General features: G+C 37.4%; 1 protein-coding gene across 9 annotated transcripts in view; it reads left to right on the top strand.

Moving 5' to 3' along the window:
* Nucleotides 1–26,949, top strand: part of dmd (dystrophin) — a 248,638-nt gene that overhangs the window by 13,311 nt on the left and 208,378 nt on the right. The window contains exon 1 of one of the 9 annotated variants that reach the window (XM_023329884.1): nt 25,120–25,133. The exons of the other annotated variants lie outside the window; for them this stretch is intronic. The gene's annotated coding sequence lies outside the window, so the exon portion shown is untranslated. Of the gene's footprint in view, nt 1–25,119; nt 25,134–26,949 lie in introns of those variants that run through there. 9 annotated transcript variants of the gene reach the window in all.

Genomic DNA, 26,949 nt, shown 5'->3' on the forward strand with positions numbered 1-26,949 from the left:
CTATCAGTTTAGTTTTCTTAAGAAATTTTATGAAATAACATAAATATTCAGAGGAAGAGGAATATCCCAAAATATCTGGAATTTTTAACTGTAACTTATTCTTTAGAAGCCTATTATTATTATGCTTCATTTTAAAGTTCCAAACTAATTCCATGTGTAACAGTTACTCAGTTAACCGCTCCCCAATCTAAAGTCTTACATATAATCCTGTTACCTTCCAAAATGTAATAACCGCTTTATTTATTTTGTGTTTAATTAATATCTTATTAAGTTTAAATGTCTCTATATCATGTTTCCTTTGATGTTGCTCTTAATAATTCATTATATTTTTTCCAGACTTACAATACTTTATTTCCATAATTCTACTTTGTTTTAAGGACACCTTAGGTAAATGATCTTCCATTTCATTTCCTGCTATATCTTTATGAGCTGGTATCCACATAAACCTAATCTCTATTTTAGAGATGCTGGGTTAGACAATTCTCTTTTTGAGCCAGCTGGGGGAGACAATTCTCCGTTTTAGCCAGTAGGGTATTAGGGTGTAGGATTTGTACCATTGAATTATAATGGGGGTTTTTTCGTAGTTTTTTGCGAATTATGTCGCCATGTTAATCCCGAATCCCACCAAAAGTAATAGCTGGAATGGCGTGAATTTTCTGCACGTTTTGATACCTCTTTTGTAGGTGTGCACGCAGCGGTATGAGCCGCATTAACGGTTACGGATGAAAAATAAATTTTCCAGACTTACAATACTTTATTTCCATAATTCTACTTTGTTTTAAGGACACCTTAGGTAAATGATCTTCCATTTCATTTCCTGCTATATCTTTATGAGCTGGTATCCACATAAACCTAATCTCTATTTTAGAGATGCTGGGTTAGACAATTCTCTTTTTGAGCCAGCTGGGGGAGACAATTCTCCGTTTTAGCCAGTAGGGTATTAGGGTGTAGGATTTGTACCATTGAATTATAATGGGGTTTTTTTCGTAGTTTTTTGCGAATTATGTCGCCATGTTAATCCCGAATCCCACCAAAAGTAATAGCTGGAATGGCGTGAATTTTCTGCACGTTTTGATACCTCTTTTGTAGGTGTGCACGCAGCGGTATGAGCCGCATTAACGGTTACGGATGAAAAATAAAGAATAACTAGAAAAACAAAATTTCGGAAGAAATTTAGCCGGGGCCTGCCAAGGCGCGCCCGTGGGGTTCGGGCCCGGCGTCGTCACGCCACAAATCGGCGTCGACGCTAAAGGACGCCGCGACGTAATCAGTGGCATGCGGAGAACCGCAAGAACGTTAAGCGAGGCGGACGTGCACCATTCGGTACGATTTAAAATGTTGTCAAGGCTTTTATTTTGGAAGTTTTGTTAAACTTCATTTCAAAGGCCCAAACTAATCCCATGCGTAATAGTCATTGGATAAAATCAGTTATATAAAGCCAAAAACAACAATTACCTGATGTAAAAATATTCAAGGCTTTTATTTTGAAATCATTATCATGCTCCATTTTAAAGTTCCGAACGAATCCCACGTGTAACAGTGCTTTGGATGAAAAAGTCATATAAAGCCAAAAACAGCAATTACCTGATGTAAAAATATTCAAGGCTTTTATTTTGAAATTTTCAGTATGCTTAATTTTTAAAGTTCCAAACTAATCCCATGTGTAACAGTGCTTTGGATGAAAAAGTCACATAAAGCCAAAAACAGCAATTACCTGATGTAAAAATATTCAAGGCTTTTATTTTGAAATTATTATTATGCTCCATTTTAAAGTTCCGAACTAATCCCATGTGTAACATTGCTTTGGATGAAAAACTCATATACGGCCAAAAAAAGCAATTACATGATGTAAAAATATTCAAGGCTTTTATTTTGAAATTTTCAGTATGCTTCATTTCAGAGGGCCAAACTAATACCACGTGTAACAGTGCTTTGGATGAAAAAGTCACATAAAGCCAAAAACAGCAATTACCTGATGTAAAAATATTCAAGGCTTTTATTTTGAAATTATTATTATGCTCCATTTTAAAGTTCCAAACTAATACCATGTGTAACAGTGCTTTGGATGAAAAAGTCAAATAAAGCCAAAAAGAGCAATTACATGATGTAAAAATATTCAAGGCTTTTATTTTGAAATTTTCAGTATGCTTCATTTCAAAGGGCCAAACTAATACCATGTGTAACAGTGCTTTGGATGAAAAAGTCAAATAAAGCCAAAAAGAGCAATTACATGATGTAAAAATATTCAAGGCTTTTATTTTGAAATTATTATTATGCTCCATTTTAAAGTTCCAAACTAATCCCATGTGTAACAGTGCTTTGGATGGAAAAGTCAAATAAAGCCAAAAAGAGCAATTATGTCATGTAAAAATATTCAGGGCTTTTATTTTGAAATTTTCAGTATGCTTAATTTTAAAGTTCCAAACTAATCCCATGTGTAACAGTTACTGAGTTAAATCAGTTATATACAGCCCATAGCAGCAAGTAGTTCTAAAGGCCAGTTCTCAGTCCTGATCTGTTTCAACTGAGGTTAGATAGAACTACAGCGATGCGTATTTGTAGTCCAAATCAGCAGCCAATAGCCTCTTGAGTTCCGTTGCTATGGTAAATAATGGTCTCAGCAGGTGTGAGCTGTGAGTCATACATGCTCAAACACACAATTGTGTGTTTGAGCAAACACGTTTTACTGAAAAAAAACATTGGAAACAAATCCTTCTTGTTCGGGAACCGTAATACATATTCGAAAAGCGTTTCGAGCGTATGAGAGGGCAATGTGTCTTCTGCGATAGTCCCGAGATTCATATCTGTACCTCACTCAGAGCATTTACAGTGATGAGAGAAAGAAATGTTGTGCCCAGATCTGATCCGAGAGCGGCTGTCACTCTAATTTGAGCAAAAATGAGAAACTTTGGGTCGCTTAGAGGCACATTGTGGACAAACCGTAACTGGTATCGACGAGCCGTCTTCACTTTCGAAGAGATCACAGACGTATCTACAAAATGAAATTTGAATGGCATTTCTAGGTGAATTTGTGATGACACAGCAAATCCTCAAAAATAGGGTATTTCTAGGATTATTCCCATTGACTTATAATGGGGTTTTTTTCGTAGTTTTTTGCGAATTATGTCGCCACGTTAACCCCAAATCCCACCAGAAGTAATAGCTCCAATGGCGTGAATTTTCTGCACGTTTTGATACCTCATTTGTAGGTGTGCACCCAGCGGTACGAGCCGCATTAACGGTTACGGAAGAAAAATAAAGAATATCATACTTAAAGAGACGCTTCTCTCCGACAATAGTAATAGGTTCCTGCCATTGCTTTGCATGGCAGGCCCCAACTAGAAAATTTCGGAAGAAATTTAGACGGGGCCTGCCGAGGCGCGCCCGTGGGGTTCGGGCCCGGCGTCGTCACGCCACAAATCGGCGTCGACGCCAAAGAACGCCGCGACGTAACCAGTGGCACGCGGAGAACCGCAAGAACGTTAAGCGAGGCGGACGTGCACCGTTCGGTACGATTTAAAATGTTGTCGAGGCTTTTATTTTGGAAGTTTTGTTAAACTTCATTTCAAAGGGCCAAACTAATCCCATGCGTAATAGTCCTTGGGTTAAAATAGTTATATAATGCTCAAAACACAAGTAGCTGATGTAAAAATATTCAAGGCTTTTATTTTGAAATTTTCAGTATGCTTCATTTCAAAGGGCCAAACTAATACCACGTGTAACAGTGCTTTGGATGAAAAAGTCAAATAAAGCCAAAAAGAGCAATTACGTCATGTAAAATTATTCAAGGCTTTTATTTTGAAATTTTCAGTATGCTTCATTTCAAAGGGCCAAACTAATACCACGTGTAACAGTGCTTTGGATGAAAAAGTCAAATAAAGCCAAAAAGAGCAATTACCTGATGTAAAAATATTCAAGGCTTTTATTTTGAAATTATTATTATGCTCCATTTTAAAGTTCCAAACTAATCCCATGTGTAACAGTGCTTTGGATGAAAAAGTCATATAAAGCCAAAAACAGCAATTACCTGATGTAAAAATATTCAAGGCTTTTATTTTGAAATTATTATTATTCTCCATTTTAAAGTTCCAAAGTAATCCCATGTGTAACAGTGCTTTGGATGAAAACGTCAAATAAAGCCAAAAACAGCAATTACCTGATGTAAAAATATTCAAGGCTTTTATTTTGAAATTATTATTATGCTCCATTTTAAAGTTCCAAACTAATTCCATGTGTAACAGTTACTGAGTTAAATCAGTTATATACAGCCCATAGCAGCAGTAGTTCTAAAGGCCAGTTCTCAGTCCTGATCTGTTTCAACTGAGGATAGATAGAACTACAGCGATGCGTATTCGTAGTCCAAATCAGCAGCCAATAGCCTCTTGAGTTCCGTTGCTATGGCAAATAATGGTCTCAGCAGGTGTGAGCTCTGAGCTGTGAGCTCTCAAACACACAAGTGTGTTTGAGCAAACACACTTTACTGAAAAAAAGCATTGGAAACAAATCCTTCTTGTTCGGGAACCGTAATACATATTCGAAAAGCGTTTCGAGCGTATGACAGTTCAATGTGTCTTCTGCGATAGTCCCGAGATTCATATCTGTACCTCACTCAGAGCATTTACAGCGATGAGAGAAAGAAATGTTGTGCCCAGATATGAACCGAGATGGGCTGTCACTGTAATTTCAGCAAAAATGAGAAAGTTTGGGTCGCTTAGAGGCAAATTGTGGACAAACCATAACTGGTATCGACGAGCCGTCTTCACTTTCGAAGAGATCACAGACGTATCTACAAAATGAAATTTGAATGGCATTTCTAGGTGAATTTGTGACGACACAGCAAATCCTCAAAAATAGGGTATTTCTAGGATTTTTCCCATTGAGTTATAATGGGGTTTTTTTCGTAGTTTTTTGCGAATTATGTCGCCACGTTAAGCCCAAATCCCACCACAAGTAATAGCTCCAATGGCGTGAATTTTCTGCACGTTTTGATACCTCATTTGTAGGTGTGCACCCAGCGGTACGAGCCGCATTAACGGTTACGGAAGAATAAAGAATATTAAAGAGACGCTTCTCTCCGACAATAGTAATAGGTTCCTGCCATTGCTTTGCATGGCAGGCCCCAACTAGAAAATTTCGGAAGAAATTTAGCCGGGGCCTGCCAAGGCGCGGCCGTGGGGTTCGGGCCCGGCGTCGTCGCGCCACAAATCGGCGTCGACGCCAAAGAACGCCGCGATGTAAGCAGTGGCACGCGGAGAACCGCAAGAACGTTAAGCGAGGCGGACGTGCACCGTTCGGTACGATTTAAAATGTTGTCCAGGCTTTTATTTTGGAAGTTTTGTTAAACTTCATTTCAAAGGGCCAAACTAATCCCATGCGTAATAGTCCTTGGGTTAAAATAGTTATATAATGCTCAAAACACAAGTAGCTGATGTAAAAATATTCAAGGCTTTTATTTTGAAATTTTTGTTAAGCTTCATTTCAAAGGGCCAAACTAATACCACGTGTAACAGTGCTTTGGATGAAAAAGTCAAATAAAGCCAAAAAGAGCAATTACGTCATGTAAAATTATTCAAGGCTTTTATTTTGAAATTTTCAGTATGCTTCATTTCAGAGGGCCAAACTAATACCACGTGTAACAGTGCTTTGGATGAAAAAGTCAAATAAAGCCAAAAAGAGCAATTACCTGATGTAAAAATATTCAAGGCTTTTATTTTGAAATTATTATTATGCTCCATTTTAAAGTTCCAAACTAATCCCATGTGTAACAGTGCTTTGGATGAAAAAGTCATATAAAGCCAAAAACAGCAATTACCTGATGTAAAAATATTCAAGGCTTTTATTTTGAAATTATTATTATTCTCCATTTTAAAGTTCCAAACTAATCCCATGTGTAACATTGCTTTGGATGAAAAAGTCATATACGGCCAAAAAAGCAATGACCTGATGTAAAAATATTCAAGGCTTTTATTTTGAAATTATTATTATTCTCCATTTTAAAGTTCCAAAGTAATCCCATGTGTAACAGTGATTTGGATGAAAACGTCAAATAAAGCCAAAAACAGCAATTACCTGATGTAAAAATATTCAAGGCTTTTATTTTGAAATTATTATTCTCCATTTTAAAGTTCCAAACTAATCCCATGTGTAACATTGCTTTGGATGAAAAAGTCATATACGGCCAAAAAAAGCAATTACCTGATGTGAAAATATTCAAGGCTTTTATTTTGAAATTATTATTCTCCATTTTAAAGTTCCAAAGTAATCCCATGTGTAACATTGCTTTGGATGAAAACGTCAAATAAAGCCAAAAACAGCAATTACCTGATGTAAAATTATTCAAGGCTTTTATTTTGAAATTATTATTATGCTCCATTTTAAAGTTCCAAACTAATCCCATGTGTAACAGTTACTGAGTTAAATCAGTTATATACAGCCCATAGCAGCAGTAGTTCTAAAGGCCAGTTCTCAGTCCTGATCTGTTTCAACTGAGGATAGATAGAACTACAGTGATGCGTATTCGTAGTCCTAACCAGCAGCCAATAGCCTCTTGAGTTCCGTTGCTATGGCAAATAATGGTCTCAGCAGGTGTGAGCTCTGAGCTGTGAGCTCTCAAACACACAAGTGTGTTTGAGCAAACACACTTTACTGAAAAAAAGCATTGGAAACAAATCCTTCTTGTTCGGGAACCGTAATACATATTCGAAAAGCGTTTCGAGCGTATGACAGTTCAATGTGTCTTCTGCGATAGTCCCGAGATTCATATCTGTACCTCACTCAGAGCATTTACAGCGATGAGAGAAAGAAATGTTGTGCCCAGATATGAACCGAGATGGGCTGTCACTGTAATTTCAGCAAAAATGAGAAAGTTTGGGTCGCTTAGAGGCAAATTGTGGACAAACCGTAACTGGTATCGATGAGCCGTCTTCACTTTCGAAGAGATCACAGACGTATCTACAAAATGAAATTTGAATGGCATTTCTAGGTGAATTTGTGACGACACAGCAAATCCTCAAAAATAGGGTATTTCTAGGATTTTTCCCATTGAGTTATAATGGGGTTTTTTTCGTAGTTTTTTGCGAATTATGTCTCCACGTTAAGGCCAAATCCCACCAGAAGTAATAGCTCCAATGGCGTGAATTTTCTGCACGTTTTGATACCTCATTTGTAGGTGTGCACCCAGCGGTATGAGCCGCATTAACGGTTACGGAAGAAAAATAAAGTTCTATAATAATAATAATAATAATACTAGAAAATTTCGGAAGAAATTTAGCCGGGGCCTGCCAAGGCGCGGCCGTGGGGTTCGGGCCCGGCGTCGTCGCGCCACAAATCGGCGTCGACGCCAAAGAACGCCGCGACGTAAGCAGTGGCACGCGGAGAACCGCAAGAACGTTAAGCGAGGCGGACGTGCACCGTTCAGTATTATAAAGTAAGTATATCAGCTAAAATCAGCAGAAACGCTAATGTTAGCGTCATTGCTTTCATCAGTATGTGGGAAATCACTAGGATATTTTCTGTAATTGATTTACTCCATTCAGTATACTAAACATTGCTAAAAAGTAAAATAAATAGCTAATAGCTTATTGAAGCTAAAATGCTAACGCTAATGAACCTTGCATTGAACTGTTTAGTAACAGTTCAATGCTCATAAACTGCAGGAAGGCAGTTCATTAGCATTTACCTAATGATTGTCACAAATATAAATTTTCAATAACGCACACACACACAACATATTACAGTTTAAAAATATATATTGACCTTATGTTAAAGATTTCTACAAACGTTTTACAGGTAAAGTTTACAATGAACCAAAATTACAACATTTAAAGAATACCATAAATTTAAGAATCTAATGTCTCTGCAATAAAAAGAAATTGCTATCTTTTTTATTTTTAAACAACACCTCATATTGTTAAATAACTGATTTTATGTATTCAAGTTTTAAATATTACATTTGAGTTTGCATGGATGTAAAATTACTGCTCAGTTTAAAAATTACAGGATTTTTAAACTGAGCAGTTTAAAAATATGCTCAGTATTTTTAAACTGCTCAGCTAAACTTTGCTGTTTAGCTCGTTAGCTTGTCGATGTTTCAGTTTTATTCGCTGGGAAAATTATTCTTTGTCTGCTTTGAAGATAAGCAGACAAATAATAAAAAACAAGTTTTGATATTAACTCTCAACTTCATTCACAAAACTTTTTCGTTATTTATTACGCAACGAACATGCATTTCACATAAGAACAAAACAATGAGGTGACGTTGCCTGTCCTTGAACACAACGCTGATCCCTCTTCACCCTGTCAATAACTCACACACATCCTCATTGTGTTGTGTTCTGTAAATAAACAAAACACAAGCAAAATCAATAAACTATATGCATATTCCAGTATACTGAGTTTTGGTTTTACATTCATTCTATTTAAATGTAGTTTGTTTGTGCTTACCAATGTTTTCTGGCCGGATGTCAGGCACCGTTTTCCCCTGGTCAGTTTGTCGATGTCTGGTTTTAGTTCTATTCTGTGGCAATCCGCAAAACGGCGTGTAGGTTTTCGTCAGTAATGCGCGATCTGTGCTTGGTCTTGTTTAAAGTCATTATTGAAAACATCTCTTCGCACAGATAGGTGCTTCCAAACGTGGACAAAATACGAGCTGCATGGAGTCGAAGCTGTGGCATCAAATCAGGGGGCAGTAGACGGTAAAAGTAAAAGTCCTCGATTGAAACATCACGGAACTTCGCTCTTTAGCTTCTTAGCTTGTCGATGTTTCAGTTTTATTCGCTGGGAAAATTAATAATCAGCTTGAGGTGACTCTGCTGCACTCTAGTGGCGAGAAGCCGTAATGTTGGTTGGTAAGAATCGGAAGGCATTATGGGATATGTAGTTTGTAGTCAATTCGTGCTCAAAACCTATTTTAAGTCAATCAATGGGGCTGTAAAACGGTGGTAGGGGGGAGAGGGCCACATAAAATGACGTAGCGGGCCACATGTGGCCCGCGGGCCTTGAGTTTGACACATGTGCAATAGAGGATCTATCTGCTGCTCATGCAAAACAGTCTATTTTAATCCCATGTGTAATAGTCATTGGGTTAAATCAGTTATATAATGCTGAAAATGCAAGTAGTTGATGTAAAAATATTCAAGGCTTTTATTTTGAAATTTTCAGTATGCTTCATTTCAAAGGGCCAAACTAATACCATGTGTAACAGTGCTTTGGATGAAAAAGTCAAATAAAGCCAAAAAGAGCAATTACATGATGTAAAAATATTCAAGGCTTTTATTTTGAAATTTTTGTTAAGCTTCATTTCAAAGGGCCAAACTAATACCATGTGTAACAGTGCTTTGGATGAAAAAGTCAAATAAAGCCAAAAACAGCAATTACCTGATGTAAAAATATTCAAGGCTTTTATTTTGAAATTTTCATCAAGCTTAATTTTAAATTGCCACACTAATCCCATGTGTAACAATTGCTGGGTTAAATCAGTTATATACAGCTCAAAAGAGCAATTTTCTGATGTAAAAATATTCAAGGCTTTTATTGTGAAATTTTTGTTAAGCTTCATTTTAAAGTTCAAAACTAATCCCATGTGTAACAGTTACTGAGTTAAATCAGTTATATACAGCCCATAGCAGCAATTAGTTATAAAGGCCAGTTCAGTCCTGATCTGTTTCAACTGAGGATAGATAGAACTACAATGATGCGTATTCGTAGTCCAAATCAGCAGCCAATAGCCTCTTGAGTTCCGTTGCTATGGCAAATAATGGTCTCAGCAGGTGTGAGCTCTGAGCTGTGAGCTCTCAAACACACAAGTGTGTTTGAGCAAACACACTTTACTGAAAAAAAGCATTGGAAACAAATCCTTCTTGTTCGGGAACCGTAATACATATTCGAAAAGCGTTTCGAGCGTATGACAGTTCAATGTGTCTTCTGCGATAGTCCCGAGATTCATATCTGTACCTCACTCAGAGCATTTACAGCGATGAGAGAAAGAAATGTTGTGCCCAGATATGAACCGAGATGGGCTGTCACTCTAATGTGAAGAAAAATGAGAAACTTTGGGTCGCTTAGAGGCAAATTGTGGACAAACCGTAACTGGTATCGACGAGCCGTCTTCACTTTCGAAGAGATCACAGACGTATCTACAAAATGAAATTTGAATGGCATTTCTAGGTGAATTTGTGACGACACAGCAAATCCTCCAAAATAGGGTATTTCTAGGATTTTTCCCATTGAGTTATAATGGGGTTTTTTTCGCAGTTTTTTGCGAATTATGTCGCCACGTTAAGCCCAAATCCCACCAAAAATAATAGCTCCAATGGCGTGAATTTTCTGCACGTTTTGATACCTCATTTGTAGGTGTGCACCCAGCGGTATGAGCCGCATTAACGGTTACGGAAGAAAAATAAAGAATAATACTTAAAGAGACGCTTCTCTCCGACAATAGTAATAGGTTCCTGCCATTGCTTTGCATGGCAGGCCCCAACTAGAAAATTTCGGAAGAAATTTAGCCGGGGCCTGCCGAGGCGCGCCCGGGGGGCATGGGCCCGGCGTCGTCACGCCAGAAATCGGCGTCGACGCCAAAGGACGCCGCGACGCGATCAGCGGCACGCGGAGAACCGCAAGAACGTCGAGCGAGGCGGACGCGCACCGTTCGGTACGATTTAAAATGTTGTCGAGGCTTTTATTTTGGAAGTTTTGTTAAACTTCATTTCAAAGGGCCAAACTAATCCCATGCGTAATAGTCCTTGGGTTAAAATAGTTATATAATGCTCAAAACGCAAGTAGCTGATGTAAAAATATTCAAGGCTTTTATTTTGAAATTTTCAGTATGCTTCATTTTAAAGTTCTGAACTAATACCACGTGTAAGAGTGCTTTGGATGAAAAAGTCAAATAAAGCCAAAAAGAGCAATTACGTCATGTAAAAATCTTCAAGGCTTTTATTTTGAAATTTTCAGTATGCTTCATTTCAAAGGGACAAACTAATTCCATGTGTAACAGTGCTTTGGATGAAAAAGTCAAATAAAGCCAAAAAGAGCAATTACGTCATGTAAAAATATTCAAGGCTTTTATTTTGAAATTTTCAGTATGCTTCATTTTAAAGTTCCGAACTAATACCACGTGTAACAGTGCTTTGGATGAAAAAGTCAAATAAAGCCAAAAAGAGCAATTACGTCATGTAAAAATATTCAAGGCTTTTATTTTGACATTTTCAGTATGCTTCATTTCAAAGGGCCAAACTAATACCATGTGTAACAGTGCTTTGGATGAAAAAGTCACATAAAGCCAAAAACAGCAATTACCTGATTTAAAAATATTCAAGGCTTTTATTTTGAAATTTTCATTACGCTTCATTTTAAAGTTCTGAACTAATACCATGTGTAACAGTGCTTTGGATGAAAAAGTCAAATAAAGCCAAAAAAGAGCAATTACATGATGTAACAATATTCAAGGCTTTTATTTTGAAATTTTCAGTATGCTTCATTTCAATGGGCCAACCTAATCCCATGAATAACAGTCATTGGATAAAATCAGTTATATAATGCTCAAAACACAAGTAGTTGATGTAACAATATTCAAGGCTTTTAATTTGAAATTATTATTATGCTCCATTTTAAAGTTCCGAACTAATCCCATGTGTAACAGTGCTTTGGATGAAAAAGTCATATACGGCCAAAAAGAGCAATTACATGATGTAAAAATATTCAAGGCTTTTATTTTGAAATTTTCAGTATGCTTCATTTTAAAGGGCCAAACTAATCCCATGTGTAATAGTCATTGGGTTAAATCAGTTATATAATGCTCAAAACAAAAGTAGTTGATGTAAAAATATTCAAGGCTTTTATTTTGAAATTATTATTATGCTCCATTTGAAAGTTCCGAACTAATCCCATGTGTAACAGTGCTTTGGATGAAAAAGTCATATACGGCCAAAAAGAGCAATTACGTCATGTAAAATATTCAAGGCTTTTATTTTGAAATTTTCAGTATGCTTAATTTTAAAGTTCCAAACTAATCCCATGTGTAACAGTTACTGAGTTAAATCAGTTATATACAGCCCATAGCAGTTCTAAAGGCCAGTTCAGTCCTCCTCTGTTTCAACTGAGTATTCCACTATAGATAGAACTACAGTGATGCGTATTCGTAGTCCTAACCAGCAGCCAATAGCCTCTTGAGATCCGTTGCTATGGCAAATAATGGTCTCAGCAGGTGTGAGCTCTGAGCTCTGAGCGCTCAAACACACAAGTGTGTTTGAGCAAACACACTTTACTGAAAAAAAGCATTGGAAACAAATCCTTCTTGTTCGGGAACCGTAATACATATTCGAAAAGCGTTTTAAGCGTATGACAGTTCAATGTGTCTTCTGCGATAGTCCCGAGATTCATATCTGTACCTCACTCAGAGCATTTACAGTGATGAGAGAAAGAAATGTTGTGCCCAGATATGAACCGAGGTCTGCTGTCACTCTAATTTGAAGAAAAATGAGAAACTTTGGGTCGCTTAGAGGCAAATTGTGGACAAACCGTAACTGGTATCGACGAGCCGTCTTCACTTTCGAAGAGATCACAGACGTATCTACAAAATGAAATTTGAATGGCATTTCTAGGTGAATTTGTGACGACACAGAAAATCCTCAAAAATAGGGTAAAATAGGGTATTTCTAGGATTTTTCCCATTGACTTATAATGGGATTTTTTTCGTAGTTTTTTGCGAATTATGTCGCCACGTTAAGCCCAAATCCCACCAAAAGTAATAGCAATCATGGCGTGAATTTTCTGCACGTTTTGATACCTCATTTGTAGGTGTGCACCCAGCGGTATGAGCCGCATTAACGGTTACGGAAGAAAAATAAATAAAGAGACACTTCTCTCCGACAATAGTAATAGGTTCCTGCCATTTGCATGGCAGGCCCCAATTAAAGAGACGCTTCTCTCCGACAATAGTAATAGGTTCCTGCCATTGCTTTGCATGGCAGGCCCCAATAATAATAATAATAAAGAAACTTTTCTTGGGAGAATAGCAATAGGTTCCTGCCATTGCTTTGCATGGCAGGCCCCAACAATAGAGAATTTCTGAGATGTATTCGTCTGGTATTGAATTTGGCTCAGACTTGTTTTGCTGAATAACTTCAGTGTGACGCTGCTTGTACAGCCTTCTGTCAGCCTCTGACCTCTCTGTGAGGAAGGTTTAGCCCAATCCTCATTCTGTCTGTGAAGTTCAATGTTTATTGCATGTTCAACACATTTCAGGTCACCTCAAAGCTTCTCAGTTAGGTCAAATGGGTTCATTCTCTCGCCAGTTTGTAATTTTTTTGGTAATTCTAAGTGGGGATAAATGTTGAGCCGTCACGATTTATTCCTGAAAACCATCATCAGTGACAAAATACAAAAATGTCATTTCTATTTATTACACTATGTACAATATTTTAAAAGGTACCTTATTATGAGTGAGCATGTATTGCACTGTTTGCCACTTATTGTGAAATATTTCTGATAATGATAAGAATTTTGACTTGTTCTGATAAATTTCAGTTAATGATTTAAAAAATATATTTTGCTCCATGAGAGCATCAATAAATATCTAAAAAAAATACCTAAAAAGAATTAATAATTTTTTTATCGCTGTGTACTAAGACATTTGCGCTAGAAACTAGACCAAAATTACTTGGGAAGATTTTGTGTTTTTGCAGTGTTGTATTGTTTAATTGTGGTACTGACGTTTTTCAGTGTTGTAAAAAATGCTAATAAATGTCCACATATCCAAATATGTTCCTTTCCAATTAATAGTACTGATACCTAGATCTTGATCTTTGGGCTTACTTGTGGGATTTCAAACACACCTTGTCAGTACTGTTGACCAAATAAAACCAAAACGGGATTTAAAAATTAGAAAACCAAGGTCTGTGTTTCATACATGCTTGCTACTTACAGTATGTGTGCGTTTATGTAAAGACAATTTGGTGGCTAGTCTGAGCACGCTAATTAAAATGATTTAATCCCCTTCAGAGCAATGGCTGGTGGCCATCCTATAATAATAATTCAGTTTATCACGTTGATTGAAAGAACTAATTATTTCCCAGTCATTTAACGCAGTGAAAATTATTACACTGGATTTTCTTTTCTTTTTTTTACCTAACTGCAGGCTGTCAGGTGAATATTAGACAAGTTAATTACTTGCTGACCCAGAAACTGACATTTTTTAATAAAAAAATAACCTGAAGAAGTAAATAAAACAACACTATAATACATTTTATACAGGTGCAAGTTTTAGAGCTCCTAAACTTCCCTTCTCACAGGATTAGGATCTTATTTAGCCACCCTTAACCTGATTTCCTTAAATAAATCTGCTTTTTGGAGTCACCTAGTGAACATAGTCCACTTATGTGTCATCTAATCTAAGTATAAATTCAGCTCTTTGGTTAAGGAAATTAGGGAACAGCCAAGTCCGGCTAAATAAAACTTGTTTAGAGACACAAACGTTGCGTGACCTTTTGAAAGGAGACAACTAATCAAATGTAGGACATTTACTGCCCTTTTTAAAGAACCACCATTTTATTTCTGTTTTTGGGGTTTTAAAAAAAAACGTTTGCAAAAAAAGTGAATACTTTTTCACGTTAATATTTGTGAAAAATGATTTCAACTTTCAGCCTAATGACAAGGAAAATACAATAAAAATATTTGAAAGACTTTCAGACGTGGAAATTCAATGCAATTATTCCTCCATTTGCTATTATAATTGTGTAAAAACGACTTTGTTGTTTAACATTTGTGCAGTAACTCAGTCATCACTCTACCTGCTTTAGCTGGAAGAAAAAAACATGTATTTTCATGTTAGTTATGCCTTTCTGGGTAAACTTGAAACTGATATATATATATATATATAATTATTTTTTTTGTCTCTGTGAATATGCATGCCTTTGTGTCTGGGGGTGTGTGATTTCAGCAGCACTCGTTAAGCTAATGACTTTACCCTCAGCGGGGTCGCTCTCCTCAGAAAACGTACATTCGTTTATCGCCGCTGGCAGCTGAACACCACAGATGCTTTAGCAGCGGTAGCCGGGATACAATACCGTATAGGCTCTGAGGTCGTTGGCAACCCGGGGGCCTCCCTCGAAACTTCCACTCAAGCCTGAAGGCGACTGGAGCCAAAACCTGACTGCAGCGTTCAAAGACAAATAGGAGGGAGTGGAAATATCAGATCACAGCTACCCACATCTGCTTCCTGCATTGAGTTATTGTATGTAACAAAGCTAGATTAGGCCTTTTTATGATTGAAAGTGTACTTGAGTGTTTGCCTGCGGCGTCTTTCTTCTTGCAGCCTTTATTTTCCTTTTTGTTACAGAGAATTTGGGGGTTTAGCCATAAAGCTGGGCAAACGGCATCAAAAGAGACAGCAAAAAGGATAAAAGTCACCACCGACCTGCCATTTCACTATACTTAAAATATTTTATGAGGTCTTTCTCATCATTTGAATTACATCCATTTCAATTGTTTATTACTAATGATGCCGGCAGTGTGGGAGGGATTATAAAGTCTTTGCAATTGGCTAAAACACAGATAAAACCCTTTAAATATGTGAAAACAATAGAAAAAATTTGCATTTATTGTTGGCCAACTGTTAAATGAAGACAAGGACTCTTGACAAGACATCACAGATCTTCCATATAATACATATAACAAGTTTAAGGTACTTTCATACAACCATGAGGTTCTCAATGGGGTTCAGTGCAGTGGACTCTTCATTTTATTTCAAGAGCTGTATATACTTAAAGTATTTAGTGTTTCGCAAACACTACATATAGCGTGTGTTCATTTTAATGATGGTAGGGGCAGCTAGCTTTATACTTATTTGAGTTTTAGTGCTCAAACTGGATGTTTGAGCACTAAAACTCAAACAACCAGTGCTTAGTACTTTCCTTAATATTTACTTATTCTTGGTTTCACTTCAAACACATCTAGAGTGTTTGCTGCTGAAAAGCTCAAAGTTTGTCTCATCCGACCAAAGCACACAGTTTAAGATAAAAGTCAAAGGACAGTGTAGAAGACTCCACTGTGACGGTTGGACAGAAAAAGCTTTTTCTTGGCAACAAACCACAAACACTGGCTTGCTTATATATATAAAAAAAACATTCAATGGTTGCTATGTAGACTTTGTGATCTTAAAGTGCCACTTTTGTTTGCACTTCTCTAACAAACAGCTTTGGGGAATATTATTTTACCACCTCAGTATCTTCCTCTACCTTTCCTAGTCTCTCTTGGGGCAGCTGTAATTCATCCCAGACTTTAGTTTGTGCTCTCACAGCTGATAAAACTTCTCTCCACTTGGCCACCTGCTTGGTACCTCAGGGATCCCACAAGGTACATACGTTTGAAAGGATTTCTACCTCCTCTAGCACGACGTGTCCACCAGCAGGATCGGGGCTTTCCAGCTTCCCTGAAGCCACAGGAAAAAAAAGAACATATCCCTGTCCTCTGAAAGATTTAATATTTGACTAATGCATTCCCTCCACTTTATGGTTTAGCAAAATTTGCGATTAAGATTGCAGGCTTTGCATTCTTGTAATCTTGAATTATTTCCTCCGCACGCCCCTCAATAGACAAGAGCTTGCATGAGCACGCACATTCCTAGACATACCCTTGACAGACCAGTCTCCATAATGGCCCTGCTCTCAAGTCTCAAATGGCGATAAGTGAATTTTCATTAAGAGAATATTGAGAATTGCAATAAATTGTTTTAATGACCTGAAAATGGCTTCGCCTCTCTGCAGAGAGAGGGGGTAGGGGAGGAGAAGAGACGAGCTACAGCACTTTGAACAGCGAATGTAGAAATGTGTGTTTTGACTGTTAAGGAACATATAATTTTTCTGTTAATAAGGGCATCCATATACACAGCTACGTGTTTTTGCCTTTAGTTTAATCATTTTTTAAAGCTTTTATCCGATTATTTCACTTTTCCGACTCTTTGACTATCTGATGCATGGTGTTTGTTGTTCTTTAGACTCCTAATTGCTGCACTTTCTGTTTGATATGTAGCAAACAATTGAAGGCAATTAAGTATTTGGCTAATGTATATGTGTGTTTGGGGTGTGTGTGAGTGTGTGAGACATGTGCCAGCAAAATTGGGCAGCAGATTGTGATTTTCAGCCAGCTGGTCTGGCTTTCTCTTTTTTTTTTGTCTCTTTCACTCACACACACGCACGCACACACACAAATCCTTGCAGAATTGTACTAGCTTTTACACAAAGGAAACTCATCGTCACAGCAATCGCAACTCCCTAACGAGATCCCCCATCCAATAAGGAGGCGGGATTGGTGCCACTTCCTGCCCTGGTTGACTAATGGCTGTGAGTAACGGTTCGTGATCACTGTAAATAAAGGCATATGTTTGCAAGCTGTGGATGTGCCAGTTCACTGCTTTGTGTGCCATCTAGGCTGGTTTCTCCAGCTGCTAGCGATGAACTGTACTGTAAGAGGTTTGCTTTGATCCAAAAGGTTGAGCAGGTGTAAAGTTAATAAAAGCAAGAGCGCTCAGTGTAGAATTGTGACATTATGGATTCTCTTGAGAAATGCTGAGATATGTTTAAGGAAAACCCACAGCCAGAGGGAAATGTGTTTGAGTTTATGAGGTCACCATCCCATAGGTTTTAAATTCCTGCAGTCAGCAGTTCAGATTAAATGAGGCAAAATGCATTTCTGTTTCAGCCTCTGTGTGTGTGTGTGTGTCACCACCTCTAAACCATGACTTGTTTTTCCTCTTCTCAGCAGATGTGGTGGCTCTCAAAAGTCTCAAAATGACACAATGATGAAACACTTTAACACTAAAAAGGCTGTTTGTCGTCGTATGAAACTTTCCCACATGCCATCCACCTTCCTCTCTGATGACTCAAAAAAAAAAAAAGAGAGAGAAAACAACAACATTGTGGCACAAAATCTTAGACAAAGTGCAGGTCTTTGGACATGTCGAAAAATTTGAACACCTCATCTCTCACACACCTTGCATAGCAGCCCTGCCTCAGAATCGGCACAATTGCAACTAAAATATTTCAGTAATGACCCAGTAATAACATCTCGTTACCTCGGGCTTCATTTACCTCAGCATGCTGGATACTTGAAAATGAAAGTGAAACTGACTGCATGAATCTGACCACTTGTTGACATGCATATTGCATTTAGATTTCATTCCCAGATACTTGGTTATTCATATATACATATACAGTACAGACCAAAAGTTTGGACACACCTTTCTAATTCAATGGGTTTTCTTTATTTTCATGGCTATTTATAAGGCAAGAAATCCCCCTTATTAACCTGACAGGGCAGGTTGACCTATGAAGTGAAAACCATTTCAGGTGACGACCTCTTGAAGCTCATCAAGAAAGTGCAGAGTGTGTGCAAAGCAGTAATCACAGCAAAAGGTTGCTACTTTGAAGAAACTAGAATATAAGGGGTATTTTCAGTTGTTTTACACTTTTTTGTTTAGTGCATATTTCCACATGTGTTATTCATAGTTTTGATGCCTTCAGTGTGAATCTACAATGTCAATAGTCATGAAAATAAAGGAAACTCATTGAATTAAAAGGTGTGTCCAAACCTTTGGTCTGTACTGTATATGAAAATATACAAAACAAAGCTACGCTTCCATTACAAATGTGTGCAGACTTTAATATTCTGCCTACATAAAAAAATAGAAAGAAATTTTTCTATTGCAGGTGTTTCCATTAAATAAGAAATGCAATTAAAATCACACCTGAATAACTTTGTTCACGCGATAAATCGCTAAAAATCATGACACTGTTTTTATTTATAAAGAATGTTGCAAAAAAACCTTATTTTTAAAAAATGATTCTTCTATGTCACAATTATTCACTATTTTATGTTGGCCTATCACTTAAAATCCCAATGAAGTATATTTAAATGTGCTGGTTATATTTGCCAAGATGTAAAAATATTATTGTTATGAATATTTTTGCATTGCTTTGTATACATCTTAAAGATTGCTCTTGATATGAGTCCCATCGTGAAATTGCAGGATTCCACTACTACTGCTACACTTTATGAATTTCTTATCTTAGTTCATATCTTGGCTCCAGTCATTATCAAAGTGGGACAGTCATTAAATAGTATCATCTTGGTAATGCATAGTTGAGGAGACATTCTCTAAAATAATTTTAAAACGTCTTAACCTTAAATCAGAACGCTGAAAAATATCAGAATAGCTGCTGTGGTTTAATAACTGAAAAAGCTTTAGGAATCTGAGGCCACTATAAAATAGCTCTCGGTAAATCTGTTTGAGCAAAAGTGAAGGCCAGCTGTGAAAGTGCTTGTTAATTAAAGACAGCTAGAGGGAGAAGCCGATTTGTTCCGTTTCGTACTCACGCTGGGTGTAACCGAGTCTCCCACTTGCAAGCCAGGATTACTAGTTAGGCATAACGAGCAAACCAAAGAAACCAAAGGCTTCTAAATTAAATATGTGGGTATGTACATATCAAAACATGTCAATTCTAGCCTGGATGTGTAGAAAAGAACCCTTCTGAGGTCACAATTTGATAATTACTAATAATACAATTTACCTAACACACACTCAGCCAAAATTCTGATATAAATACATTCTGACATGTTTATTATACTAAGAAGTAGAATAGCATAGAAGTGCACACCATACTTGTAACAACTCTATCATTTTCTTTCTATTTTCTTTCTTTATGCACTATTTTTTTTCTGTGCTCTAGCTTAGATTAAATAATGTTGTATAAAATTTTAACCAGGGGAGTTATTCAATTATGAATTGCTTGATATTTCTCTGAAAATGTGGACATTCAAACAGGTTTCTGTTGTGTTTAATATCGAAAAGGCTCTCCTGGACTCTTATGCTCTGAAAGTTGCAAAAAAAAAGTTTGGTTCATAGCAGAAAGAAAGGAAAATAAATTAGACAAACAACCTTACAAGAACAGAGCTCCGGTTATTCTGGGGACGTGCGACTCTGTGTGAATGTAACCTTTTCTCTATTTGTCCCCGCTGTAAACAACAATATGTTCTTATCAGCTATATGGTGTCCTGCTCACTTTGGCTCCAGTGTTTCTGGTGACCTTTTGACTCCCTGGGGACGTCCACTATCACACACAGTCTGCTGCTTTCAGACTAGTTGTGAATTATCCTGTCAGCAGAGCAGATAAGGCTACACTTGACAGATGGTTTTTTTATTTTATGACTGATCGCTTCACTCCTATCACAGACAAATGGCTTCATTCTCTTGGCCATCATCCTTGGCTGGTAATAATGTCTGAACACCTTGCTTCCATCTAACCGTCACTTTAATGTGCCGAGAAAGCTTATTTACCCAGATGTTGGTTTTGCCGTCTAGAGGAATCCCCTAGTTGGTAAAATGCCACTAGTGATCTAGTAAGGATTATTACCTTGCTAGATAGGGGTCAAGTACACAAGAGAGATAATGCCGAACGGAAAAATGAATCTGTGCATAGATTAAATTTTAGCCCCACACCCTTTGATGAGGGTATTTTGATTCCCAGTAAACGGATGCAGTGAGTTTGACTGTCACAGTTTAACAAATGAAAAGCTTTGGAAATTAGAAATGACATATAAAATAGGAATTTATCAGTATTTACTAGGGAATATGATGTATTTGGTCCCTGCCAGAAGAGAATATTTTTCAGACCGTCAGATCCCAAAACAACACACACTTACGTTAGTCATATTGAGATCAGAGATCTCTTGTAGAAGAGACACCTGGTCAAGACATCAACAATGAAAGAAAGTGACATACATTAAAATTACACACACAGACAACATGCACTGCAACAATATCACCATATTTTTTAAAAGTCCTTCAATGCAACAAGGATTTAAAGTTGAAGCTTAGATTGTAAATTGTTCCAGGTTTGAGGTGCTGAAAACCTAAAAGTTTTCTTGCCCACTTTGGTTCGTACATTGGGGACAACAAATTGCAGGACATCCATTGATCTACAACTATGTAGACATGTTTTCTTGTTAAGAGACATTAGATAAGAAGGAGTAGTGGCCCAGAATAGCTTTATAAATAAACACATACCAAATGACTGAGCTGTCGAGTATATGCAGCCATCCAGTTAATTTTAGAGTACACAATGATGCGCAAGAGGACCACAGTCGGTAATAAATCTCAATGTCCCGTGGCATTTACACCATCTAGAATGCACAGACAATGGAGCAAACAGCTTTATATACAATATATCTCCTCAACTCCAGCTTTCTCTAAGGCCTGCTTCGTTTGGAGCAGTTCTAATCATCAACAATGCAAAAAAAAGTAATAAAATATACAATAAAAGCAACATTTAAATTGTTTTATCCTAATTTATTTATCTCTGCCCAGACACAAGTCTTACTTAAACCATTCTTGAGTATTGTGTGGCAAAGGATGGGGAGTCAGCAGACTCAAAAGGAGTCTTTGCAGGATTTGTTAGCCTCTTCTATCAGCTCCAGGGGTCTTCTGGCTTGGGTAAGCGGGGTCTGAGGGGCTTTTGCAGCTGCTCAGCTAGTGGCAGGGCAATGGAGCTGCAGAGCAGTGTGTGAGATTAAGAGTTTTTCTTCCCTGTAGTTTGGTCTTTCATGGTTGGAGCCCATCACCAATAAGTCTGTGTAGCATGTTGTTTGGACCATATTTCTTTCTTTCTTTCTTTTTAAACTTTGACTAGTTTCCTGAGGTTTCAGGAAAGTAGAGTTTTCAAACAGTTTGTGTTTGGAAACTCTAACACCTGCTCTGAGAAAGTTCTGAGTCATGCTTTGAAAGCTGATCAGTTAAATGGAAAAGTCAGGCAAGAAAAGTGAATATTTCCTAGTTTTCCAAGACACACCGGAGTTTGACGATAATTTAGAAATCCAAACTGGTCTCTGTTCTCACTGTGGTGTGTCCCATATATTCTGGAGCAAGTGTTCAAAATGTCTCTTTGGCTCATGCGACTACATACCCTGCCAAGAAACAATTATATTTCGACTTTGTATAAACTGCAAATTTGATTTCAAGCAACTTTTCTTTGTTTTCTTTTAATCCAAATCGGTTAATATTGGAACAGTAAGAGATTGTTTAAATTGATCAGTCTTTTGTAAAATAAACTTTATACCAGACAGTTCACTCCTAAGTGCCCTGTTGCCTTCTGTGTGAAGCAAATCACTTTTACTGCATGCCTCAAAGGAAGAAAGACCTACCAGTGTTGCTCAGTATATGACCACTCTCTTTAAATGCTAGGGCTATATGGTCCAAAACCAAGATTTTGTAGTGTTCTTGGTTTTTTTACAAACATTTTGGCTTTTGTTATTGTAATGCATGTTGAATTTGTGCTGAATAATTTCATGCACATGATGTAGTTAAATAATTTGAAATATTCATACCAAAATATTTTGGCACAACACTTCTGTTTGATTATTATGTGATTTTAATTGTACCAAACCATAATTTCAAAACAGAATGTATATGTGGGGGTGTCATTTTTTCTTTTTCTTTTTGTCTTTTACCTTTAATATAATATGCCAATCCCAACAAGAGTATAGAGTATGAAACATCAGCTGTAAAACAATTCAAAGATGGCCCTGTCAAAACCTAGTATGAAATTATGCAAATTCCTCTTAGACAGTACAAATCTACACATTCAAAGGCATAAGCCCCGCCCCCAAACATCTGCAGGTCAATAGCAACTTAAATCTTTCTGTCAGTTAAAAAAAAAGAAAAAAGTTTCTTATGTATTTTTGTCCTGACCAAGCTAAAACCCACAAATGAAGGAATACTCTCTACATCTTTTCACAGAATCAGAGTCACTTCCAGGTCACTTTAGGTACAATTTGTTCCAGATGATGTTTTTTTCCCCCTCACTATTTTTGTACATTTTCCCGATACAGAGGTCACTTGTATTTGGTCTGCCTTCAACCCTTCAGCAAACAACATGAGCAACAGATGGACCCAGGAAACGAGCTGTTGCTTCCTGGGTTGAAACAGCAAGTGTGTTTTTCTTTCATGGGAAGAAAAACACACTTTGCAGAGCTGAGCAGAGATCAAATCATCTCAATCCAAAGCCTCCTGCTAGATAATTGTCCTTCATTTAAGTTTCATCTCTTTCAAAAATGCCACAATCAAACTCCATGCCGTGGAAATTCACCCTCTTAAACATTAGGTTTTGATTAATCTTTCTAGGTGGCAAAAGCTTTGGGGGCTGTTTATGGAGGCAGCCTTGTAGGATTCAACAGTCAACAGCTCATAAAGCTCATAAATTAGGAATTTCAATGTTTGGAGTGCCAGGGTGCAAGAAAGATTATTTACCTCCTACAGCCAGGCAAATGAGAACAAGTGAAAGGATGAATCCTGGAATGAGACATACGTCTTTTCAAAACATCATCACAGGATTCTTGTGGGAAAAGATCCATCAGCAAACTATGGCTGATTATCAAAGCCAGTAGCTGTCTGAAGGTGATTATTTACACTTTCGATAATGTAGTCATCTGTAATTTGGAATCAAGTAGAAATTAACACCATCCATCAAGACTCCAAGCCACCCATCAGCTGAAGAAAAATTTGGCTCGGTGAGACAGATAAGAAGAGAGTGGGAGCGATTAGATTTGCTTCAAGCTTATCCATCATAAATCAAGCAGTCTGGCTTTGTGTCGTTTTCATCCTGAAGTAATTGTTTGATCAAAATCCAGTCAAAAAGAAGCCCATAGCGTTTACTGATTCAAGTCAAAAACTTGCTTAAGGTTTCACATCAGCCTTACAAACATGTAGGTCAGTTCTTATACCTGAACTCTTGACCTTTGTCCAAATCACCTTTGGGTCTGCTGACCTCTGAATAGACAATGAAAAAGAGGACGTTGTTTTCCATTTTCAAATTGGTTGAGAAGCAAAAGCAGTGGCGTTACTAAACAGTAAGTTTTGAAAATATATATATTTTGTTGTATCATGGTATGTCTAGGAGTACATCAGAATAATTGAAAATAGTCATAATAAACAATAAATCAGTTAATTGCATTATAAATTTAAATAATCTCAACATTTTCCATTTGCATCATTTATCGTTTTTCTGTTTTCCTTCTCTGTACCAACATTGGTCTTTAGTTTCATGCTTTGGTCTCAACTAGTCCGTTTTCTGAAGGCCAATTTTGTGAACAGAGACTTCATCACTTTATTTGTTGTTTGTTTTGTTCATTTATTTTGGATATTTAAAATGTCTTCCAGTTCCAGTGTTAAATGTTAATTGCAATTTAAGGTTTACTGATCTTTGAACAATGCCAATCGTATAATGTATTACTTGAAAAGGATATCAAAATAACAATTTTAAAGTTTATCGCAATAACTTCTGGAAAATGTAACGTCCAGAGAAATTCGTTATGGTGACAGGCCTAATTGAAAAAAGGGGCTTCATCGGAAGAAAACGAAAGTTTCAGATTGTCCTAGTCAAAGTTCAGAATTAGATACCGGGCATCACCTAAAGAACAAGAAAAATCTAATATATTTGCTTAAGATTTACAAAAAAAGAGATGGCAAATATCCACTACTCAAGACGTGGCATTCTAATTGACTGAGAGTAATAAAATACTGAAATCTAATTTTCACGTGACTTTTTACAGGCGCGTGCAGACTCTCATCTTAAGTGGTTGGAAGATGGATCTCGCAGGCTATTTAAACACCTCTGACGCGTTTTTTTTTTTATGATAAATGAGCTTTAGTGGGCGAGAAAATCAATTCTGGAATGCATCTTTGCAGCCTTCACCCACTAATGAAGTGTACGTTTACCAGTCTGGCTCTTCCCGCCTCCCCCTAAAAAAGCAGAAGGAGATAGTAGTGAGACAGGAGGCTACACAGGGAGAGACCTCGTCTGCTCTATACGGGACTACAGCAGACTGTGAGGAGGGGTGCCCACCGTTCTGTCAGTGGCACCGGGAGAATCTCAAACCCGGACACCGTAAGGGAGGAAAGGCGCACGGCAGCACGCCTCCGTCACCCCTATCAGGAGCTGCGTAGATACCACAGAGAAGAAAGTCGGGTTATACACTGGGGCTTGGTGGGAGGGAGAGGATTTGGAGATTACTTCCACCTTTCACCTGTTCCGCTGGAAAGCCGCCACTAACCACGAGAGGATAAGAATGGAGCGGCGCAGTTTCAGGTAGGAGACCGTCGCGCGAGGCAAATTTCGCGACGTGGAATGTATTTGCGCGCGACAACTTGGGCTGACCGTCTCGCGACTGCCGGCTCGAGGCAGGGGGTGACTGGAGCCGCGCGGACTTTTTGCTCATTAGCGTTGTTGTTGAGGAATAATGTAAACTCCGTGTGATAATATGACAGGCAGGTGGATGTTACTGGAGGCACGCGACATTTGACATATGTCTGCATCTTATTTATTTTTGGTGTGGCGTGCGCGCGGGAGTCTTGCGTGTTTTTGTGACTATCGCAACTTCTCCCTTAATGCTGTCAAATATGACTTGGTTCATTTTATTGGTCTACTGGTTCCTAACTCCGTAACCCGAAATTCTATTTAGAGGTATGCTGCCCTATCAATTATGGACACACAAAAAACGCAGCTGTGCAGTGTGTAATTTTCATTCACACCTTTTGTTTCTACCTTTGACTAAAATTAAGTGGCAACTACTTCTTTCATAAAAAAACCAAACAGAAAACATACATGTATTTATACAATGTCGAAAATAAGACATTGTCTCTGCAGATAAAATAGAAGTGAAAACATGGATGGACCAGAAATGTTTAAATCAAGAGTTTCTTATATTTGTATAATTAAAAACATAATCAATCATCCTGACCTGCAAATTAATATAAAGTGGGATATGTCAGTTTACTGTAACATGTTTGTTGGATATTTTTGAATGAGTTCTGTCTGATTTTGGTAGTAAATTTCAAGTACTTATGTAGTACACCATTTACTCCTGCTGTTACATTGACCCAACATGTTTAAAAAGCTGACATCAGCTGGTTAGTTTGTAGGACTATCTGCTCATGTAGCTAACATGCAGTCAACTTCTAAAGAAAGCGGCTGCATGTTGCATGCCATTTTCAAATGTTACTGAATAAAAGTAAAGGTGAACTCCTTGAGCTCTTTTTTAAAATCCCCAAATTTGGAAAATGTGGATGAGTAACTTTTTTAGCCAGTTGAGTGGCAAGTATCTAGCAACAGGTGGAACGAAAGAACTTTAAGCTGCATGAAAAATATAGATGTTTTTTTAAAAATCTTTTAACTTTTGTACACATTGACACCAGTAGTTTGGCAGTTTGTATTTGACACCATGTTTGTAGCATTGCTGTGCCAGATATCTCGAATTTGGATTAATATCTTTACGTCTGTCAACAGGGGTTTTCCAGTACTCAAAATTTGAATACTAAATGGAGTTGTTGGTGTTATAGTGTTAAAATATGCAAAAATTAGCATGAAACTAAGTTGATTGCATACAAAACTATTGTTTTACGGTTAGAAAGAGCACAAAGCGTAAATACCTGTCTTATACTAATGTTTTAAAAATTCTGCTTTCATTTCTATTCAAATGCTCCATTATGCCGCTCCCAAGCTTTAGTCCTGTAATGAGATGCCAGATAAATTGTCAGTGTGACCGTAGGATCCCCACACCTGTTGCTGCACATTGCTGACCAGCCAGCCAGCCAAAAAAAACTTCCTTTCTGTTCCTCTCCGTTACTGTGACAAATTCAGCTTTATGACACATTTGTATGAAATACATCAACATTGTTATAAATACGCAACTATTTCTAGACACGTAAGAATAATTGTTGCTTTTCTACTTTTCTGTTTTATAAACTACCGCTGAAACCAGAAGTTTACCAACAGCGAATAAAATGATCCATCTTTTTTCTCCTCACTGTCTGAAATGAAATCAAACTTCTCTTGTGTTAGGTCAAGTAGAATAACCAAATTTATTTAGATTTGCTAAATGCCACAATAACGTAAGAGATTTAAT

The sequence above is a fragment of the Xiphophorus maculatus genome, chromosome 24 (genome assembly GCF_002775205.1).
Source record: "Xiphophorus maculatus strain JP 163 A chromosome 24, X_maculatus-5.0-male, whole genome shotgun sequence".
In the NCBI taxonomy this organism is placed as follows: domain Eukaryota; kingdom Metazoa; phylum Chordata; class Actinopteri; order Cyprinodontiformes; family Poeciliidae; genus Xiphophorus; species Xiphophorus maculatus.